The 15,191-nt window shown below is 39.5% G+C and overlaps 1 long non-coding RNA gene across 2 annotated transcripts in view; it reads left to right on the top strand.

Annotated features, from left to right (window-relative positions):
* LOC109264434 (uncharacterized) overlaps nucleotides 1–15,045 on the top strand; it is a 76,000-nt gene extending 60,955 nt beyond the window's left edge. The window contains exons 4-5 of one of the 2 annotated variants that reach the window (XR_008424839.1): nucleotides 7,478–7,634; nucleotides 14,014–15,045. This is a non-coding gene — a long non-coding RNA (uncharacterized LOC109264434). Of the gene's footprint in view, nucleotides 1–7,474; nucleotides 7,635–14,013 lie in introns of both variants that reach the window. The other variant, XR_002078722.2, reaches the window with a different exon arrangement.
* The last annotated feature ends 146 nt before the right edge of the window (nucleotides 15,046–15,191 follow it).

The following is a 15,191-nucleotide window of genomic DNA, read 5'->3' as shown; positions in this document are numbered from 1 at the left end:
ACATTTTATTCAATATTCTCCTAAGAACAAAGGGTGGATACTGTGTACTTGTTTGCATAATTTTAAATCAGTCACGGCTTTTCCAGAACAGAGGGGGGGGCCAACTTTCAATATGTATCCAAATCTTCACTTGTTAGCAAGAAGGAACTGCTTATAATTTTTAAGTAACAGTTTTTATTTGGCTTAAAAAAAAAAAGCTCAAGATCCAGTTTCTACCAAGGCAAGCCACTGCATATATTTTATCTCATTTATCCTAAACAGAATAATGTCTTTCATTTATCTCCATTTTAAGAAGAGGAAACTGCATTTCAGAGAAATTAAGAAATTTACCAACGGTTGCTTCACTGACTCTTATAGACAGAAATTAAACCAAGTTCCTTCTGGTTCACAATCTAGTATCTTTTGTTGCTTTTTGAGATGCCACTGAAAATCTAGTTTGCCAAAATCTTTGCTAATGATAATATATGGATCTTTAAGCAAACCTGCTTGTCCTTTGTGTTATTTAAAAACGTGAATGGTCTGTGTACTGCTTGGTCAAAAGTTAAATATACATAAATGTCTGCTATATGTTGCTCAAGTTTCTGACACATAGAAAAAAAAAAAAAAGGACTTTTCTTTTCTCTTCCTCTTTCCCTTCATTAGGGCTGAGCTTTCCACTGGTACCCAGTAAAGGATGGAAGTTGGCATGTCCAGGGTTAGACAAATAAATAAATACAGATTTCTCACTATCAGAGAAAGGAGTTACAACTATGGAAGTTAGGAAGTCCAGAATATATCCTGGAGTGCTGCAAAGGAACTGGAGATATCAGTCTTATGGCCTGATTAGATAGACAAATATAAGCGTGTGTGTGTGTGTGTGTGTGTGTGTTCTAGCTCTGTTCACTAAGAGGGTCTAGAAGCAATGGCATTCTGATAACAATGAACCGATTTAGATCTTTTTTTTTCTAGATAACATTATCTGCTAAAAAGAACCAGGTCTCCTTGCCACAATATGACTCTAGGACTAGAGCAAGGAAAATATAAGATGTATGTATTTGGAACATTTTATGACACCAGAAGGTTAAAAACAAATGCTTGAAAAATTATGGGGGCATGTGTATAATACACAGTAACCAGCTTGAGGTGGCTTCCGCTGGTAAGTCTGGGACAAATTGAGTATCAAAATAAATAATAATAACAGATTGTAACCCTGTGAGTAAAAGACAAATCCTAAGTTCATACTGACATTAATTAATTGATTAATTAATTGGAGAGAAAGGAAAGCTCTATCCTACCTAATCTAGAATGAATGACAAGATTAGAAAACTCCCATTTCATAATCATCAGAATAATAATTTATTCAAGCTAGAATCATTAACTGATGGTAAACTGGTAAAAATTTGCTAAGAAACAAGATAGTCAAATGATCTCAAAGAGTCTTGCTACAAAATAATAATTTATTATGTTATAATAGAGAACTTGGCAGACATAATCTTAACTAAGTAATAAAAGTTGACATTATCATTAATGGAACAAATTGACATCATGTGCCTCCTCGTATGATTCCTGGAGACTAGCACAGCATCACTTCTGTAAGATTCCTGCCAAAATGCATAAATTATAAAGAAACATCAGACAACTCCCCATAATTGAGAAACATTCTCAAAAGCAATTGGTTTGGGCTCTCCAAAACTATCAAGATCATGAAAGATCATTAAACATTGAGAAACTGTTCCAGACTGAAGAAGACTAAAGAGACACAACTAAATGCAATATATGATTGTAAACTGAATCCTGAACCTAAAAGGGACATTATTGAGACCATAAGATTTGAGTAGGGTATATAGATTGGATATTATTGGATCAACATTAATTTCCTGATTTTGATTGTTATACTGAATCCTTGCACTCAAGAAATACAAATTAGAATATTAAAGGTAATGGGGCATTGTGTCTACAACTTACTCTCAAATAATTGAGAAATAAGTAGAGGATCAAGATGGAAGGTATACGGAAGCTCTGTGTACTACTTTGCAACTTTTTTTGTAGATTTGAAATTATTGCCAAATAAAGTTTTAAAAATTAAAAACAAAGGGCACCTGGGTGGCTCAGTTGGTTAAGCGTCCGACTCTTGATTTCAGCTCAGGTCATGACCTGAAGGTTCATGAGTTCAAGCCCCACATCAGGCTCTGTGGTGATGGTGCAGAGTCTGCTTGGGATTCTCTCTCTCTCTCTCTCTCTCTCTCTGCCCCTCCCTGCTCTCTCTCTCTCTCTCAAAATAAATAGATAAACTTAAAAAAATTAAAAATGAAAAACAATAGGGACACCTGGGTGACTCAGTTGGTTAAGCACCCAACTCTTGATTTCGGCTCGGGTCATGACCTCAAGGTTCGTGAGTTCAGGCCCCACATCAGGCTCCGTGGTGACAGTGCAGAGCCTGCTTGGGATTCTCTCTCTCTCTCTGCCCCCCCCCTCCACTTGCACGCATGCTTTGAAAGAAAGAAAGAAAGAAAGAAAGAAAGAAAGAAAGAAAGAAAGAAAAACAGACAATGGCATTTTCTTCCCCCAAATAACTCTAAGAATAGCAAAGCCCATCAACACCTCCAAAAGATTGGAGGAATAGAAAACAAAATGTTTCATTTCAATTATTTATGGCTGCATAATAAAACCACTCCAAAATTCAGTGGCTTTATTGTATTATCTGTCATGATTCTGTGGATTGATTGGCCTCAGTTGGGAGTTCTGCTCCTTGTGATGGCAGATGAAGCTGCAGTCATTTGGGTGTCCCCTAGGCTGAACATCCAAGATGGCACACTCACATGTTTGGAACTTTGCTGAGGTTGGTTAGAAGAGGGAGAGGGCTGAAATAGGCCACTGAGATGGCTGGGGCCTCTTTGCCCATGCAGTCTCAGGGTCTCTCCCTTTCTACCTGGTCTCTAAGTCACTTCTCCATATGATCTCTGTGGGATGACCTGATCAGAGGCCGGTGAAAGAATTCCCCCAATGCAGAACAAAAGAGAGAGAAGTTTATTGACTATACCACAAGGGAGCAATGGGCAGGACAGCAAAGGAGAGATGCCTGCCAGGAGGCAGCAGGTGGGGGGTGGGGAAGCTGTATTTAAGGGGGAAGGTGAGAAGGTATGGGAATTTTCCTTTTTTGGAACCTATGTCCAGGTATAAGTAACTCATTGGTCAGCTAGGCCTTATGGATATTGTGAGGTGGGTGGCCTAATGGTCCTGTTTGTATTCAGTAGGGAGTCTCTGTGGGCCCTTCTACCATACTCAGGTTTCCATTGTTCAAGTTAGTTGACTAAAAGTGGCAAGCGCCCTTCAAATACATGCTTTTATATGGACATGAGTATTCATTTCTCTTGGGTTGATATCTGGTCCATGAATATTTAAATATATTTTATAATATATTAATTCTATATATTTATTAATTTTGTATAATTAATTATATTTAATTACATTTCTACATTTAATTAATTTTATGTATTCTATAATATATCTGATTCATTGATATTTTTATGAGAAAGCTAAAGGTTATTTTCCAGTTATTAAACTTTATCTTTCTAATCCCCAGTTAACAGTAAATAATAGTTAATTTGGAAGAAGATGATTAGAGAAGTTGATGGGACCTTTACTTTAAGGGTAAAGGAATTTGCAATCCCTGTCAAAATATCACCAGCATTCTTCAGAGAGCTAGAACAAACAATCCTAAAATTTGTATGGAACCCCAAAAGACCCCCAAATAGTCAAAGAAATCTTGAAAAAGAAAACCAAATATGGAAGCATCACAATTCTGGACTTCAAGATGTATTACAAAGCTGTAATCATCTAGACAGTATGGTACTGGCACAAAAACAGACACATAGATCAATGGAACAGAATAGAAAACCCTGAAATGGACCTACAAACATAATGGCCAACTAATCTTTGACAAAGCAGGAAAGAATATCCAATGAAACAAAGACAGTCTCTTCAGCAAATGCTGTTGGGAAAACTGGACAGAGACATGCAGAAAAATGAACCTGGACCACTTTCTCACACCATGCACAAAAATAAACTCAAAATGGGGCGCCTGGGTGGCTCAGTGGGTTAAGCGGCCAACTTCAGCTCAGGTCATGATCTCTCGGTCCGTGAGTTTGAGCCCCGCGTTGGGCTCTGTGCTGACAGCTCAGAGCCTGGAGCCTGTTTCAGATTCTGTGTCTCCCTCTCTCTGATCCTCCCCTGTTCATGCTCTGTCTCTCCCTGTCTCAAAAATAAATAAAACGTTTAAAAAAAATTTTTTTAAATAAAAAAAAACTCAAAATGGATGAAAGACCTAAACATAAGACAGGAAGCCATCAAAATCCTCAAGGAGAAAGCAGACAAAAACCTCTTTGACCTCGGCCTAAGTAACTTCTTACTCAACACATCCCTGGAGGCAAGGGAAATAAAAGCAAAAATGAACTATTGGGACCTCAACAAAATAAAAATCTTCTGCAGAGTGAAGGAAACAATCAGTAAAACTAAAAGCCAACTGACGGAATGGGAGAAGATATTTGCAAACAACATATCAGATAAAGGGTTAGTATCCAAAATCTATGAGGAACTTAGCAAACACAACACCCAAAAAACAATCCAGTGAAGAAATGGGCAAAAGACATGAATAGACACCTCTCCAAAGAAGACATCCAGATGGCCAACCAACACATGAAAAAATGCTCAACATCACTCATTATCAGGGAAATACAAATCAAAACCACAATGAGATACCACCTCACACATGTCAGAATGGCTAACATTAACAACTAAGGCAACAACAGATGTTGGTGAGGATGCGGAAAAAGAGGAACCCTTTTGCGCTGCTTGTGGGAATGCAAACTGGTGCAGCCACTCTGGAAAACAGTATGGAGGTTCCTCAAAAAACTAAAAATAGAACTACCTTACGACCCAGCAATTGCACTACTAGGTATTTATACAAGGGATACAGGTGTGCTGTTTCGAAGGGACACATGCACCCCCATGTTTATGGCAGCACTATCCACAATAGCCAAAGTATGGAAAGAGCCCAAATGTCCACCAATGGATGAATGGATAAAGAAGATGTGGTGTGTATATACAATGGAGTATTACTCAGCAATCAAAAAGAATGAAATCTTGCCATTTGCAACTACGTGGATGGAACTGGAGGGTGTTATACTAAGTGAAATTAATGAGTCAGAGAAAGACAAAAATCATATGACTTCACTCATATGAGGACTTTAAGAGATGAAACAGATGAACATAAGGGAAGGGAAGCAAAAATAATACAAAACAAGAAGGGGGACAAAATATGAGACTCTTAAACATGGAGAATAAACTGAGGGTTGCTGGAGGGGTTGTGGGAGGGGAGATGGGCTAAATGGGTAAGGGACATTAAGGAATCTACTCCTGAAATCATTGTTGCACTATATGCTAACTAACTTGGATGTAAATTAATTAAATAAATAAATACGAAAATAAGTAAATAAATAAATATTAACTTAAATTTAAAAAATAAAATAAATAAAAAACTATTTTAGAAATAAAAAAAGGGTAAATGAATTTGATTTTTCTGTTTGTTTTTGAGAGAGAGAGAGCGAGCAAGAGAGAGCACTTGTGTGCACCAGTGGGGGAGAGTGGCAGAGGGAAAAGGAAAATCTTCAACAAGCTCCACACTGAGCATGTAACACATGATCCCACAATCCTGGGATCATGACCTGAGCCCAAATCAAGTCAGATGCTCGGGGCACCTAGGTGGCTCAGTCGGTTGGGAGTCCTACTTTAGCTCGGTCATGATCTCGCAGTCTGTGAGTTGGAGCCCCGTGTCGGGCTCTGCACTGACAGCTCAGAGCCTGGAGCCTGTTTCAGATTCCGTATCTCCCTCTCTCTCTGACCCTCCTCCGTTCATGCTCTGTCTCTCTCTGTCTCAAAAATAAATAAACGTTAAGGAAAAAAAAAAAAGAGTCAGATGCTCAACCAACTGAGCCACCCATTTAAGAGCTTAGATGTTGAAACGTAACTGCGTTGTTTAAAATCCTGATTCTACCATTCACAAGATGTATGACCTTAGGCAAGTTACTTAACTTCTGTGAGCTTCAGCTTTTTTATCTGCAAAGTGGAGGAAAATATAATAATAACTATCTTATTAGATGATTGTGATGATTAAATCAGATGCCTCCAAACCTAACGCTAGACACTTTGTAAATATGTATTAATTGTTAGTAATTATTAATAATAATTTATATACTGCTGCATTATTACCTTTAAAATTTATTTATTTATTTATTTTGAGACAGAGAGAGAGAGAGAGAGTGCACCCGTGTGCTTGTGTGTGTGTATGTGCACGGGTGTGTGGGCAAGCAACAGAGGGGCAGAGAGAGGGAGGGAGAATCCCAAGCAGGTTCTGTGCTGTGGCATCAGACACAGGGCTCCAACCCACCAACCAATAAGTCATGACCTGAAACCAAAAGTGGGATGCTTAACCAACTGAGCCACCCAGGCAACCCTGCATAGTTACATTTTTATAGTGAAAATGCATTGCTTTTGAAATTTTTTATTTATTTATTTTTAACTTCTTAAAATATTTATTTATTTTTGAGAGAGAGAGACAGCATGAAGGAACGGGGGAGGGGCAGAGAGAGAAGGAGACCCAGAATCCGAAGCAGGCTCTAGGCTCTGAGCTGTCAGCGCAAAGCCCAACGTGGGGCTCAAATTCACGAACCGTGAGATCATGACCTGAGCTGAAGTCAGACACTTAACCAACAGAACAACCCCATTTTTGAAATTGTAAAAACAATTTTTAAATGTGTGAAGTCAACCTTAATTTTGAGCGTTTACTAATACAAATGCATTCTTAAATTATCAAGTCATGCGTTAAGCTGCAAAATAGGAATTTTGCCCTGCTTTCTTGGTGTTTCAGAGGAAACGGAGACTGCTCACTTAAGGTCTGAATTGTGCTTTAGTTATTCTTTTCCATTCTATAAATCAAGGAGGGGCACTTTCCCGGGCACAAAAATTCATGAAGTTGTGGTACCTTTTTTACCAAAATTGTTCCTAAAACAACTACTAATGACATTGAATTTCCTAATCTACAAGGAGTTCCTTAGTATTCTATTGGTCATTCGGATCTTTGAAGCAAAGCAATTCCAACTAAATTTCATGTTGACCCCTAAGGCTTTTTGTTTTAGAGTGAAAGAACTCTGTTAATAATCTAGCATCTTTTCCAAGATCCTGTCTCATCTCCCTTTGGTAGATTGGAGCATTCCATTTTAATTCATTGCCTGTGGAATTAGTAATTATATGATTTCTCTTGTGACTCCAATCTTAAATAATGATATCCCTTTAATAAGCTTTGTTCTATTTATAGGCCTTAAAGAGAAATTTGATTTTTAAGAGAAAACAGCAGCAATACTACAAATAACTGTTAAAATGTATTCTAGAAGCCATTTTCTGTCCTGTTTTTTATTGCTTTATTTGTGTTTCTGGTCAGAAGAACTGGAATGCAGAATGAGGAGCTTATGAGGTTCTCACCCTGGCTCCTCCCACCCATGCTTGGATTCAAACAAGTGGCCACTCACTAGCATATCCAAATGGATACCAGAGCCATTTTCCAGACCTCAGGAGTCCTATAGCCTTTCACCAGCCAAGCTGTAAGTACCTACAAGATAACAAGTACTTTTCTCAAGGCTATCTTTCTGTGTGTGTGTGTGTGTGTGTGTGTGTGTGTGTGTGTGTGTGTAACAGCTTTATTGAGGTATAGTTTATATACTACACAATTTACCCATTTAAAGTGTAAAACTTATTGGTTTGTTTTGGGTTTTTTGAGTGTGTGTGTGTGTGTGTGCATAAGCTGGGGAGGGGCTTGTGAGAGGGAAAGGAACAGAGAGAATCTTAAGCAGACTCCACACCCAGTGCAGAGCCCAACGTGGGGCTTGATCTCATGACCCTGAGATCATGACCTGACCCGAAATCAAGAGTCAATGCTTAACCAACTGAGCCACCCAGCACCCCTCATTGATTTTTAATATATTCACAGAGTTGTGCAATTATCACCAAAATGAATTTTAGAACACTTTCATCACCCCAAATATAAACCCCATGCCCAGTAACAAAACTCCCCTTTCCACATAGTGACAACAAAGCTCACCAAAAAAAGTATTTAAATTTATCCTACTAAAGCAAAAAGGACAGATTAAAAGGAAAGCTCAAACTGTGCAGTGTTCTAATTTTTAAATTCTATAATTGTGTTTTGTCCTATCTCAAATTGTGCAAAGAATATTTTTAAGGACTCCTATTTTTTAATTTGGGAAATTTATATTTTATAACAAAAAGGATTGAAATTGAGAAGATATAGAATTTTCCAGCATCTAAAATCGTGAAAATTGGGGTGCCTGGGTGGCTCAGTCGGTTAGGCATCTACTTCAGCTCAGGTCATGATCTCGTGGTTCATGAGTTCAAGCCCCGCGTTGGGCTCTGTGTTGACAGCTCAGAGCCTGGAGCCTGCTTTGGATTCTCTGTCTTCCTCTCTCTCTACCGCTCTGCTTCCCCTGCTAATGCTCTGTCTCTAGGTCTCTCTCAAAAATAAATAAACATTAAAACTGTTAAAATAATTAAAAGAATCACAGAAACAAAACAAACAAACAAACATTCCCCTATTCACCCCAGCCCTAGGCAACTACTAATCTACTTTCTGTCACCTTGAATTTGCCTATTCTGGAAATTTCACATAAATGGCAGCATATAATATGTGGCCTTTTGTGTCAGACTTTTTCATTTATCATAATGTTTTCAAAGTTCATGTTGCAGTGTGTATCAGTACTTCCTTTCTTTTAATGGCTGAATAATACTCCATTGTATGGATGTGCCACGTTTTCTTTATCCATTCATTAATTAATGAGCATTTGAGTTGTTTCTACTTCTTAGCTATCATGAATAATGTTGCTATGCACATTCATGTGCAAGTTTTAGTGTAAACATATGTCTTCATTTCTCTTGGGTGTATGCGTAAGAGTGGAATTACTGGTCCATGTGTTTAACCTTTTGAGAAACTGCCAGATTTACATCAAGGCTCTCTTAAGATCTACTTGGTCTTGGGTTAATTGTTGTTCCATTTGGGTATGGTCCTGGAAACAGGCCCTTGCTGTTCAGATAAGAAACTTCTGTCAAAGACTTTCACTACATTATGATCTGAACTTAACAATCTAAAAAAGTATGTGCTTTTCAACATTTTTGAAAATACGATGATTAGCATTCTTCTCTCTAGGGAAAAAAAAAAAGATCCTGTTTATGAAGTTTCCAGAACCATATAGACTCTTAAGGAGCACTTGACTCTTCTCACCCTAAAAGGCTGAGTAGACTTTAGGGGCACGTGGAGCAAGGCATAGTTGCATAAATTCAGGAGCATTACAAAAGAAAATATGTCTTCATTATTGCAAGGAAATTCTTCATTTCGCTTACAACAACATATCTTGTTTCGGAAGTCAGAAATTCATATGGGCTAATAAATTTTTTATTGTAGTCACTCACACCTTAGCACAAATTACTTTAATAATCACACTTTCCTCTTAACCCCTGGTTAAGTACAGACTAAGATGTTCTGGTAGTAGAGGAGGTACTTTAAAAAAGGTAGAAAACAAGTAATTTTAGAGCCTAAAAAGGGGAATTGGGACACACTACATATATTACATTTAGTAGGTTATTTACTGCTCATAAAAATGCCATGAGATAAGTACTATCATTTTCCTTTAAAAATTTTTAATGTTTATTTACTTTTGAGAGAGAGAGAGAGTAAGAGCATGAGTGGGAGAAGGGCAGAGAGAGAGGGAGACACAAAATCCCAAACAGGCTCCAGACTCCAAGCCATCAACACAGAGACCGACACGGGGCTCGAACTCAGGAACCAGGAGATCATGACCTGAGCCGAAGTCAGACGGTTAACCGACTGAGCTACCCAGTTGCCCCCATTTTTACTTTAAAAGAAAGGAAAAGGGCTAAAAAAAAAAAAAGTTAAGTAACTTACTGAAAATCACACAAATTATATGTGAGAACTTTAACTCATATCTATCTGATTCCAAAAAACCAGAGCATCCACTCTCTGTCCTGAAGAGAGAACAAATACTTGCAGAACTCTGGGGCTGGGAAGTAGGGAATGTGGAGAGTAGAGGTGTGCCGAAACCAAACTTTGCCTTCTCTACAAATTTTTTTCACGTCCCCGGTTGCCACAACCACCTGCTGGCAGCACCCCCTGACCCCCAATGGTGCAAAAATGCTAATGAGTCCTTAAATGCTCCGTCTTCCTGGCTTAGAGGACCTACTGTATCTGACTAAGTTAGGATGGTAACAACTGCTGCTGCCTGAGCCACACACTCCAGCAAAACTTCCTTATTTGGAAAAGTCCTTTCCATCCTATCTGGGCAGAAAGAATACAATCTCACATTTAAAAAAAAACAAAATGCTTTGACCTACATCAGAAGGGGCACTTGAAAACACTAAAACACAGAGAAATGACAAAAAGATCAAGTATATTTCTAAATACTTTGCTCAAGTGGAAGGTGGGGGAATGTGGATGGGGTGGGGAATGCTTCATCAGATAGTTAAAAGAAAGAACATTCACAAAACCCTTTTGCTTTAACCCCAGAAGCTCTTCTAGTTAGCAATAAGCTTTGTATCTCAGTTATATGAAATTTAGCACACTTTTTACTGGAATGAAGAAAAAATACATTTTGAAACTGCTGTTGAAGCCAGGAGGGAGCTGAATGGCAGGAGACTATAGTTTCTCAGATGGGGTTTAGCATTGCTTCTCTCCTACGCAGAGGTTATATTTGAAAAGGTGGGACTAAGTGGATATTTTCAGGATGGGCCAATGAGGTCGGCCTGAGTGTTAGCTCTTGCTGTTCCTGGAGCAGCTTGGTAGAAAGATGAAAAGAGGAGACTAAAGTCTCAACCCTGCTGCTGGGTGAACTTGGGCAAATTACTTAACCTCTCTGGGTGGACCTCATTTTGCTCTTCTTTGAAGAGGAGTTGGACTAAATGACCTCCAATAACCTTTCCAGAATTGACTTTCTGTTTTGTGATTTCCATGATTGTGGAAAGGGCTTGTCGAGGCTAAAGCGTGCAACAGAAACCATGGGTTTCCAATGACCTCTAGACACACCCCTCGTTCCCTAACTTCCCTCCTGGTACCTTTAAACCCTCAGCCCTTCTGGAGCCCAGGGCCTTGGTGTTGCTTCCTGGCTTCCTGGAGGGACCTCCCAGAAGACCCATTAGTATGCAAAGCACAATAAGCTGAATATCATTCCCAGTGCTTATCAAATTTTATCTGTCCTATATTCCATTCTCTCAGAGTCTGCTTTCAACCACCTGGCTCTGCGTGATGATGGATTAAATCAGATAAAATAACCCTCACTGAGATTTCCTAACATGTAACCCTCCTCACAAAATAACTTAAAAATAATCCGAATATACATCCCTCTTCCAAAGTTCCTCATATCTTTTTTTTAGTTTATTTACTTTGAGAGAGAAAGGGAGAGAGAGAGCGTGCACATGCACATGCAAGCGCACAAGCAGGGGAGGGAAGAGAGAGAGAGAGAGAGAGAGAGAGAGAGAGAATCCCAAGCAGCCTCTGAGATGTTATTGCAGTGCCCCAAGTGGGCCTGATCCCATGACCATGAGACCATGACCTGAGCCAAAATCAAGAGTCAGACGCTCACCCGACTGAGCCACCCAAGTGCCCAAAAGTTCCTAATATCTACATTATTTATTTATGTGGAAGGAGACCATTGATGGAGGGGTCTTCCTATGCCCCTGAAATTACATTAAGATTGGATTGCCTTCCCTGATCAGTGACACTTGGGGAAGTTGTCCTATCTTGGCAGGAAGATTGTAAACTCAAGATGGAGATTTTGTTTTTCTCTGCATTAATCTGCAGCTAATGCCAGTGAACATTATCCTTGTTTAATTACATTCACTAACCAACTGACACAACTTCCCCTGGGAAGAAGCTTATCCGACTCTGACTCATGCTTTACAGCATGTTGGATTTGAGGAAATGGATAATATACGCCCCGCTGGCTTTGGAATTTTAAACAGAAACCCACATGCCGCCAAGTCTCCAGCTTACTCCCAAATATGGGAGAATGTGTGCCCCAGCCACGGTTGCAGGAGGCATGCTCAGTGTGACAAAAGGCAAAACCCACAGTGTGTGCTGAATGCCAGGCCAGGCGTGGAGAGGCAGAGCAAGTATTCACTTAAAGGAAAAGGAACAACCCCAGAAAAGTGGTGGGAGGATGCCTCCTCTAAGGACTGTGTCCCTTTCCTAGAGTTATTTTGATGATGTCATAGCAGTGAATGTCTTATCAAAAGTAAAGTAGGAGTGCCTAGGTGGCTCAGTCAGTTATGCGTCCAACTCTTGATTTCAGCTCAGGTCATTATCTCACAGTTCGTGAGTTTGAGCCCACGCTGACCTTGAGGAGTCTGCTTGTGATTGTCTCTCTCCTCTCTCTCTCTCTCTCTCTCTCTCTCTCTCTCTCTCTCTCTCCCCTCCCCTCCTCCCTTCTCGTGCACTCACCTGTGCTGTCGCACTCACTATCTCTCTTTCTCTCTCAAAATAAATAAATAAGCACTTAAAAACCAGTAAAATCCTTGCCAGCCTCAGGGACTAAGAGGTGTGATTTCAAAGGGCTAACCTTTAGAGGTTTTTAAAGCAGTACTCACAGACACAGCATGTGAGAACAAGAAATGAAATGATAGGAGCCTTGTGCTGAGCTGGTCAGGTCACTCTGTATCCAGATCATGGCAAGAAACTCTCTAGTAGCCAGTGTGCCCCAGGATTCTCTAGTATCAGAGATGTTTCCAGAGTAGAGCTAACTGGGGCAATTGCTCTTGTGTCTGAGCTTAGGGTGCAGGGAGCAGTAACCCAGGGCAGAAAGACATAGATCCTCAGCTGGAAGCCAAAAAAGAAAGGCTCATAGTCCAATTCAACCCCTACCCCCCACTCCATGGCTGAGCCACTCCCTCCTTTTGCCCACACCTCCTAAGTCTCCACATGTCTTCTTACAAACTCTCTTCCTTTTCAGGACTGTCCTTGTTCTTCTTTAAAAAAAAAAAAAAATCTTTATTTTTTTAATTTTTAAAATGTGTTTGATAAAAAAATGTCAAAAAATATGGAAATATAACAATAACAGCTCCCATTTATGGAGTGTTTTCTTTGTGTAAGACACTATACAAAAACACTTAATGTGCATCATTTTATTCAGGTAGGTTTATTATCATCCCCATTTACAGATAATAAGATTAAAGTTCATACAGGTGAAGTAACTTGCCCAAAGTCACATGGCTGAGATTTGAACCCAAGTGCTTTCTGTCCTAAGGCCATGTGCTTAAATATTGCACAGGCTTCCTTAAAAGTACAAGGAAGAGGGAAATATCAACCCTCGTCCACCACTCAAAGGTAACTACTGTGTTATCTTTCCAGACCTCTCTTTACATAAGTGTGTGTGGTGTTTATTTTAATCTGATTTTAGTAGAATAAAATCTGGGTTGATTGGGCTTCCAGGAAGAGGGAGAATGAGTCACCCACTGTAATTTATCCAGATTTCTCTTCCCCTTAAAAAGCTCTAGCTCAAACAACCTGCACTTGGATGAGTCCTGAGCCCTCTGCTGGTTTCCAAGAGGCATGGGTATCTTGCTGGAAGCATCATGCCAAGCACACAGTAGGCACTCAGTTGTTTCTCTCCAGTGGTATTATCAGGAACAGGATTTTCTGTTATTCTTGGCCTCTACTCCAGTGTAAGCATTTTAGAGCTGTGAGTTTCAGGGCACCTGGATGGCTCGGTTAGTTAAGCATCTGGCACTTGATTTCAGCTCAGGTCATGATCTTGCAGTTCATGAGATCAAGCCCCACTTTGGGCTCTGCGACGACAGTGCAGAGATTGCTTGGGATTCTCTCTCTTCCTCTCTCTCTCTCTCTCTCTGACCCTCCCCACCTCTTAAAAAAAAAAAAAAAGAGCTGTGAATTCCTTCCCTCTCTAGATGGTGCTGGTGCTGGTGCTGGAGCCAGATAAAGAACCAACTGCCCAAGTGAGCCTGGAAATACATACATGTCATCTCTCTGGAGAGCAAAATTGACACCATGACTACTGTTCTGGGACTGCCCTTTAAAACCTTTGCTGAATTTGTACTCCTGGTCTTTCTCATGACTGCTGATGAAGAGAAGAGCTTCAGGGGTAGAGATAGTCACAGGTGAGGTGAATGTGTGTGTTGGGGGTAGTGAGGAGAACAGAGTGGGATTCAGTGGCTCTTCTGGAGTTCATAGGAGCTCCTGTCATCAGTTCTAGCCTGACTTCAGGGGGCTGGAGAATCCCCCACAGCCAATGAAGGGACTGACTTCAAGGGGCGGTGAATTACCCTGCTTGGTCATGAGACCTCAGCTGAGCAAGCAGAACAAATTGAGGCAAGTATGACAGAAGCTAATCAGGGACTCAGGAAACCTGTCTTTCCTTCTTACTTCTCACTAACCACTACCTCCCCCTGCCACACATACAACCACACATATTCTCTTAAAAAATACCCCAAGGCATAAAGGGGTAAATTTTATGTTATACGTATTTTACTATGATTAAAAAGAATCATATTTAGCCAACCTAGGTTAAATATTCTATTCTCTGTCCTTATTCCTATGTCTATGTATTCCTCAGAACTGTAATCCAAGCACTGTAATCCACATTATTGCATTTGAATCACCTCAATTTGTGATATAATTTGTGAGTTTCCTAAATGAGGGATTACTAATTTTTTCTTTTTCTTTCTGCTTTTTGTGGAAGTATAACATATACACTGAAAAGTGCACAAATCATAAATATACAGTTCTATAAATTTTCAAATGGCAAACACCTTCATATAACCAAAACCTAAATGAAGAAACAGAATGTCACTAGCACACCTTCCAGTCACTAGTTTCTCAAGGGTAATTCCTATTCATAAATTAAAAACATATATTAACTTCTCCTGTTTTTGAACTTGACATAAATGGAATTGTAAGTATATATTCTTTTTTTGTCTGGCTTCTTCCACTTAACATTATATTTATGATATTCATCTTTACTATTGTATAGAGTTATAGACTATTTATTCCCATTGTTATCTAATACTCCTTTATATGAATTCACCATGATTTATTTATCCATTCTATTGTTGGTGGACATTTGAAT

Source organism: Panthera pardus, unplaced genomic scaffold, assembly GCF_024362965.1.
Source record: "Panthera pardus isolate Hobbes unplaced genomic scaffold, ASM2436296v1 HiC_scaffold_22, whole genome shotgun sequence".
In the NCBI taxonomy this organism is placed as follows: Eukaryota; Metazoa; Chordata; class Mammalia; order Carnivora; family Felidae; genus Panthera; species Panthera pardus.
This window is presented reverse-complemented; position numbering and strand designations above follow the sequence as displayed.